This window comes from Acomys russatus, chromosome 3 (assembly GCF_903995435.1).
Source record: "Acomys russatus chromosome 3, mAcoRus1.1, whole genome shotgun sequence".
Classification (NCBI taxonomy): domain Eukaryota; kingdom Metazoa; phylum Chordata; class Mammalia; order Rodentia; family Muridae; genus Acomys; species Acomys russatus.
In genome coordinates, this window is record NC_067139.1 from 47792759 (window position 1) to 47800747 (window position 7989).

General features: G+C 42.5%; 1 pseudogene; it reads left to right on the forward strand.

Annotated features, from left to right (window-relative positions):
• The first annotated feature begins 1304 nt into the window (after positions 1-1304).
• On the forward strand, positions 1305-1675 carry LOC127187071 (10 kDa heat shock protein, mitochondrial-like; annotated as a pseudogene).
• The last annotated feature ends 6314 nt before the right edge of the window (positions 1676-7989 follow it).

The following is a 7989-nucleotide window of genomic DNA, read 5'->3' on the forward strand; positions in this document are numbered from 1 at the left end:
AAAACCTCCTGACTGCTGCCCAGCAGAGGACAGACAGGAACTAAAAGGAATGGGATCAGATCACGACCCCCAAGACCAACTTCTCAGATGAAAGGAGATTGTTTTGCCCCAAGGGGACAAAGAACAGTGAATAAAACATGAAGGGGAGATAGAAGACAAGGGAGAAGGGGAAGGGAACAAGGGAGAGGAGGAAGGGATATTTGTCCCAGAGTGGGACAAAGGACTGCCTCTGGATAGAGAGGAGAAAGTTGTGGGACACAGGCAAATGATGGTTTATAAAGGTAAAAGGGGGAAACCCTGTGTTAGGATGAGGTGTTTAATCTTAATTGGGCATGTTAATTAGGTGAGCCAAAGGCAGATTTTGATTGCTGGAATTCAATACTTTGATAGCTGGATCTTGGTGGTCAGGCTCAGGAGGAGAAAGCCAAACAAAGGACCAGACCTTGGCAGCTAGCTTTAGGAATGTAGTCTAAAGGTTTTTAGCAAGGCAAAGTGAATGAGGGAGAAAGACAAGGTCTGCCAGAGCCATGTCTGCCACACTCAAGTTGACCAGTCCCTTCACCAACACATGCAGGTATGTCATCCATAATTTTCCCATGAAAATACAAACTTGTAGGTGAATTACCAACAGTGTGTTTGTTGTACAGAACCTGGGATCCAAGAGAGATCATATTCCTTGTTTTTCTAACATAATTCAGTTGCACAATGTTTATTCTCATCCATTTTAAGGCCATTCGTGGGGATCTGGGACAATGTTCTTGACCACCTGAGCATCATACTGACTGTTAGCCCACTAGAGCACCTCCTTGGATGTTGGGTTGGATGGTTCTCCTCACTGTCTCTGATCAGGATGGCTCAAGGCTTCCCAGGACACTGGGAAGTGTAGTATTGACCCAGCATCTATGAAGCCCAGGTCTCAATGCACGTCTCTCTTTGCAGTCATGTGATCTATAGCTGATTCAGAGAGGTGAAGGTTCCTAAACACACCCAAATCATCCCAAATGCCAAAGAACTGACTTTCTTAAACCTGAGCCACTCAGGATTTCCATGTGAGTTCACCACAACCAAGGCTCCCCTGGGATTCTGACTCATTCACAAAACCTACTACAATCAGCTGTTGCACTGTCCCTTCTGGCTCTGCTGTACTCAGAGTTAATCTCCATTGGCAGCCATTAATAATCCGCCACCCAGCATCTAATTACTTAGATCTCTAGTTCATGTTAATTATGGCAACCATTTTTTTTGAAAGCTCTCTCCTTAGCTTTGCTCCTTAAAGCCAGTGACAGAGAAACTGAACTTCATGTATGGGTCAAGCTTATAGAGTATACCACCCAATAGAAATAGAAGCGGCGGTGGCTGGATGGGCATTTAGAAAACTTATTCCTTTCTTTGACTGAGTATTGGTTGAAAGGAGTGCCGCTGAAATTGTAACTAAAGGTGGCATTATGCTTCCAGAAAAGTCTCAAGAAAAAATTATTGCAAGCAGCAGTAGTGGCTGTGGAATCAGGCGTGAAAGGAAAAGGTAGAGAGATTCAACTAGTTAGTGTGAAGATGGGAGATAAGTTTTCTTCCAGGATACGGAGGCATGGAAGTAGGTCTAGATGACAAGGATTGCTTCTTGTTTAGAGACGGTGACATTCTTGGAATATGTGGACTGAAGTCATTGCTGAAATGATGTCACATGAAGCTGCCCATCCTGCTGATGTTCTCAACTATTTCATTGTGTAAATAATTTCACTGGCTCCTTTTTATAATGAGCTGATAATGCCCTAACTGATAGTATCCATTGTCTCTGAAGTTTAGTTGCGTTGTGCTACTTAGCCTTTCCAAATAAAATAATGTAAATGAAAAAAAAAAAAAAAAAGAAATAGAAATTTAACTTAAATTTTTCCAGGGCCATATTAAAGGTGTAAAAATTACTTTTTAAACCATATTTTCAAAAACATTGCCTTTTCAACATGCCAATGATGAAAAAGGTGATTTAAATGTCTCATATTTCTTGTACCAAGTCTTTAAAACACAGTGTAAACTCTTTTTGGATTGCCTTCACTCAGTCCCTTTTCCTTTGGTTTAGTAACTTCTAAAAATAAACACAGATATTCCAATAGTCTGGTTTTGAATTTACAGTGGATGACTGTCTTTGGTAGACTCAGGGGTACATTTCTGTCATTGAGATGATCTTGAATTCTTGTCTTATTTTCATTCTCTGATTATTTTAGCAGATTTCCAGAAAATAAGCCAATGTTTCCCAATAACATTCCTGCCAGGGGTGTGGCTGCCTTTGAGGCTTCACCAGCACCTGGTACTGAGGCAGCTCCTGAAGCCTAACAGGACCTGACTATGGTGTCTAAGGCAGTTATGGTACATTGGTCTGTGCTGCCACCAAGATAAGTCTCAAGGAAGAAGTTTCTCAGGAATCTGGGGAATGTCTGAATGTGGTCACTTGCCTGAGGAAGCCTGACTCCATCGCAGGGAACCAAGCAAGGCCCACAGCAGTGGCTCATAACAAAAAGAGAGATGGTTGGTGTCTCAGAAAGGAGTGTTGCTGCTTCCACTGGTGCTGGCTGTGTGTCCAGGCTCAAAGACAGTATGCCTGCCACCTACCAGCTGCTGTGACCCCACAAGTTCCCCTCTTGTCAGAGTGCTGCCTTAGAATGGGCCTCCACCATTTACAGCTGGGTCTACAGGTTGTGTTCCTTCCTGGAATCTTAGTAAACCCAGAGACACTTTATTGAGATTCAAATGACACACAGAGAAATTTGTCCTTTTTGATATACATTACATTTCTGTGAGTGTTGATATGATCCTTGTGACAATTTGTGTGTGTGTGTGTGTACATGTGTGTACATGTGTGTACATATACCTCTCCCCACATCCATGTGTTCCTTTGTGGACAGTTCCAGTCTTTGTTCCTATACTCTGCAAACACGACTAAGTTTTTGGACCTTGCAGTTTTTCCTCTTCTAGAAAGTCTTATGGACATAGATTTGGAGTGTGCAATGCTTAAACTCACAATGTCTTTCATACCTTATGCTTCGGGAGCTAATCCTTGCGGTTATGCATAGTGCTAAGATATCTCTTTTCTGCTGCTGTAGTATTCTACTGTATGCATATACCTCATTTTGTTGATCACTATCTAAAAAGTTTCTGGAATGTTTCCATTTTCAGCAATTATGAATACAGCTGCTATACATGATTATCTACAAACTCCCAAGTGGCATACACATAATATACATAGATATATATGTGTGTGTGTGTGTGTGTGTGTATACTGCATATATATATCCATATAAAACTGCTAAAAACAATGTAAAATGATTAGGCTGTTTCCACTGGCTGATTCCTTTGTCTTTATTTCTTATCATATTTAGCTTATTTGCTGAGCTCTTGAGCAATCTAAGGCTGCAATGTTCAGTATGTCCAACATGACAGTTTATAGCTTGTCACTACTCTGAGGGGACAAAGAAATACTGATAATCTCCACAAAAAAAAAATGTATTTAGCTTCTCTCTATGAATATATTGGTTCATCTCCCAACTCTGCTTCAGATAAATTCTGAACAGTGGTGGGATCCCACTCCTAGGCAGCAAGCTGGCTGGACCTTCCATAGGAGTATGTCCTTCCATGATATGGCCCATGTCAGCCCTGCTCTAGAAGGGAGGCTGGCACTCTGAAATAGCATGTTGTCCACCAATCACATCCTGTGTATGGAGAATGTACACCTGTGGGTGTCCTGGCATCTGGGAGCAGCACTTCACATCTGGTTCCTGACTTTAATGCAGGAAGAGGTTCCCTCTAGGGTGAGCAGAGGCCCCTTCTGTTTGTTTGCATTCTGTATCCATTTCTAGTATACATTTTGGAGCATTGAAAGGCTGAAGGCCTGTGATTAAGAGTAATTCAGACTTGACCTAAATGTCTAGGAAAAAAAAACCTTTCAGGAAGAGCAAAATGAGTCAATATCATTGACTAAAGGCCTGATGGATAGCTGAACTGTGCTCATGAAAATGTTTACAGCACATGCTAGCAACCCCAAGGACTCCTCCACACCAAGCCATGACTCCCTTTACTGTATTTTTTTGGACCATAAGGCGCACACACACACACACTTTTGGGGGAATTAGGGTGTGCCTTATGGTCTGATTGCCATTTTTACTGTTTTTCTTGTTTTACTGCTCTAAAAACTGGGTGCGTCTTATCGTCAGGTGAATCTTATAGTCCAAAAAGTATGGTAATTCTCAAGTCTTGGTTCACAGAGATTTAATCATGTACTTAAGTGGTGAAGTCTGGGTGAGCTGGGGGAAGGGCTATGTTTGTATATGATCACACTGATGTGGCAGTCTTCATGTCCTGTTGCCACTCATTTCTCTACTGCCCCACAACTCTGATCTGTTTAGCTCTTGACTAGCTAATTAGTGACTAGCCAAGAGCAGTGGAACTGATACTGCTATGGGCTCTGGCTGTGACAATCTCTTACTTGTACTTTCAGGCCCTGCTGTGCACTTCACTTATCTATTCTTGCTTGGCATCTCCCAGTGCTGGGGCTTATGTAGCTTCATTCAACCCCAGATATTACAGATTCTGTGGAACAGATCCTTCTTGTCCAAACTTCTACACAGAGCTGGCTTTTGGTTTCTGTAGGTACCTGGATTGAATGGAGGTGCTCAAAGGGAGCCAGTGAAGGGGAGCTAAGTCCCCAGGCTGAGACTCTGATGTGCCAACAATGATGATGGCACCACACACTTCAGGCATTTTTTTTTCCTGGTACATATTGTGATCCCTGATGTACAAATGGGGAAACTATAGTTAGAGAAGTGAAGAAATGAACTCATCCAAGTTCAGGCTGAAAATGAGCAGGAGAATCAAAATGCAAACTCTGGCTTCTCTTCTTAGTGTCTCCCTAGCTGAGCTGTTTCCTGAATGAGGACAGTGACAGTACCTTCCATGTGGCATCACTAGGCTCTTTCTGAGCATGTGGAAGGATGCTCCTGGCATCTGGGAGGGGGCAACACTGAAAAGTAAATTGCTTTTACTTTGACATAGGTGGGATTGTACAAGTGCCTAGTCCTCAGGAAACAAGCAAGATGATCCACCAAGGTGTGCCCAGGCCATAGCAAAAATGGGTAAATCCATTGAAATTATATTAAGAACAGTATGCTTTCTGTATCCATAGCGTCCTAATTAGCTAGTCAAGATAATATTGTATATAATCAGAATTGTCTCAAATATTCCTTAGGAAGGAAATGTCGGAACTGAATAATTACCTTGAGTCTTCAAGCCTGTGTATGTCCCAATATTGCAGCAGACATTTGTTTTCTTGAGTTGAGTGCAAAGTGGAGAGGAAGGTTTGCATGGTGAAATGCTGCAAGCAAGCTACTTTTCTAGTCGTTGGTGAGATGTACACAGCTAGGTCTTGGCTCAAGTCCCATCGGGGTAGTCATGACACCATTGCCATTTTTCTCCTGCTTTGGGCTACCAACCTTGTTTGGAAAGCTATCCCTTAGGAGCAGACTCAAGCTTGCTGAAGTCTGTGTGCCTGTGAAGCAGCGATGGCAATTGCAGGACAGGCTGAAATCCCTCTCAGATACATCAGCCATAAAGGTCTTGAGTAGCCAGAGATGCATGACATAAAGACAGAGAAAGAAGTTTCCAAAGATGTGTGTGTGTGTGTGTGTGTGTGTGTGTGTGTGTGTGTGTGTGTGTGTGTGAACATGTCCATACAGGTGTATGTACGTGTGCATGTGCATGTGGGTATACTTGCATGCACAAATCAGAGGCAACACTGGATGGCTTCCTCAGTTGTCTTCTACCGTCTGTTTTAAGACAAGCTCTCTTGGTGAACTTGGAGATAGACTGAGTAGTGGTAGATCCCAGAGACCTGCTTCCTTCTTCCTTCCCATCACTGGGGCTGTGCCTGACTCTACACAGATTCTGGGGATCCACACTCAGGTCCTCATGCTTGCACAGCAGACACTTTCCCACTGAGCATCTCTGCGGCCCCAGAGTCACTTTCTTAAATTTTTGTTGTTGAAAAGAATACATACATACAGACATACACATGTATACATATATATGTATACACACATACACATGTATCTACCAAGAGCAGAAAACATAGAATAAATATACAGATTGTTAGAAGAAATTTTTGTTGTAGAACGCCTAAGTGTGATTGCTTGCTTGGTACATGTTCAGCTAGATCACAAAACTCAGATTATAGGCTCTCCTTTTTATTATGCACTAATCTTCCTCCCTGGTGTTTAAGTTGAATGAGCTATTTTCACTCCTAAAGATGATGCACTCAAATTGAGATGAGTTTGTCGTCTTGGTTTTGATGATCTTCTTTATAGTCACTATAAGTGTGTGGGCTTAAATGCTGTGAGGAGTTTATTGTGTCTTTGGAAAGCATTAGACGATATATCTCAAAAGATGAAAGCTGTGCTGAAAGAGAATAGCACTGGGCTCCTCACTGCACAGTCTGCTTTACATCAGGACCATGATGCCATCTCTACAGTTACCTGGACCATAGTTTGCTTATAACCAAAATTCTTTTTTTTTTTTTCCCTACATGGTTCCTGGATGCCCTTTTATCCATTGGTGACAATAACCAAAAATTTGAAGTTTGAGATTATGTGTCTGAAATCACATTTGAAAATGTCATGGTTTTAAAAATAGTTCGTAAGCATTTCTCCACATCACATTTGTAAATTGCTGATGAGCAGTCTTCCCAAATGAGAATATGATTAAGACTCCTTCACAGACAGTAAGCAGCTGGCATTTCATAGGCCTCAAACACAAGAAAGAGAACAGCAAGACCTACAGTGCAAGTGTTGGGCAGAATTTCTTGGTTTCAAAGTTGGATAGGTTTGATGGTTTGAATAAGAATAGGCCCCAATAGGCTCATATATTTGAATATTTAGTCACCATAGAGTGGCACTATTTGAGAAGGATTAGGAGGTATGGCCTTGTTGGGTTGGGTGTAGCCTTGTTGAACCAGGTGTGGCTTTTTAAAAGTTATTTATTTTTAATTTATATATTCACTTTACATCATGATCGTAGCCCCTTCCTTCCTCTCTTCCAAGTCCCTCCCTCCCACCTTTTCCCCTCATTCCCCCTCCTCTTCTCCTCAGAAAAGGGGAGCCTCCTCCACTCTACCAACCCATGCCAGCACATCAAGTCACAACAGGATTGGGCATGCAACAGAGGATGAGGATGCAAGGCAGCCCAATTAGGGTGAAGTGATCAAAAGCAAGCAACAGAGTCCATGTCATAGACAGCACCCGCTCAATTGATTAGGGAAGTAGGAATATGAAAAAAAAAATGAAGATTTCATGTAGCTCAGGCTGGCCTCCAACTAATACAGTGGAGGAAAGCTTTGCACTTCCAATCTTCCTGCCTCCACCCCTGTCCAGCAGAGTGCTGGGATTACAGGAACATGCTGCAGAATCTGCCTTTACTTAATCTTGAGGATTGAACCCAGGCTTCTGTACATTCTACACAAGTCCTCTATGATGGGCACTCAGTTGGTTTCCGGCAGGGTGGGCGTGGGGAAGGACTGCTTTCTTCAATGGGGCTGGCCATGGGAAATTTTAACCGTGGTCCAGTCAGTATCAGCAACACAAATAGGACTTGATAATTTTTTTCTCATATTTCTTTATTTTCTTTTTTTCTTTGGGGGAGGTCACAAGGGTTGGTGGAGTAGACCTAGGAAGACTTGGAAGTGAATGTGATTGGGGTGCATTACGTGAAACTCCTAAATAGTCAATAAACTGTTATGTTGAGGGGAAAAAAGAATATATAAGGTCAAACAGCCTGGCTTATTGTCAAACTGCAGTTCTTCTCCTAAGCAGCTGTAAGTAGAACGGCTGGTTATAGCACTACTGCAGCTTTGCACCTTGCAGTTACTCACCAGCTACAACTCTGCCCTAATGACTCCCAGTGGTATCTGTGTTCTACAGGGACAGTGAAGCCACCACAGCTTGCTGCATGCGG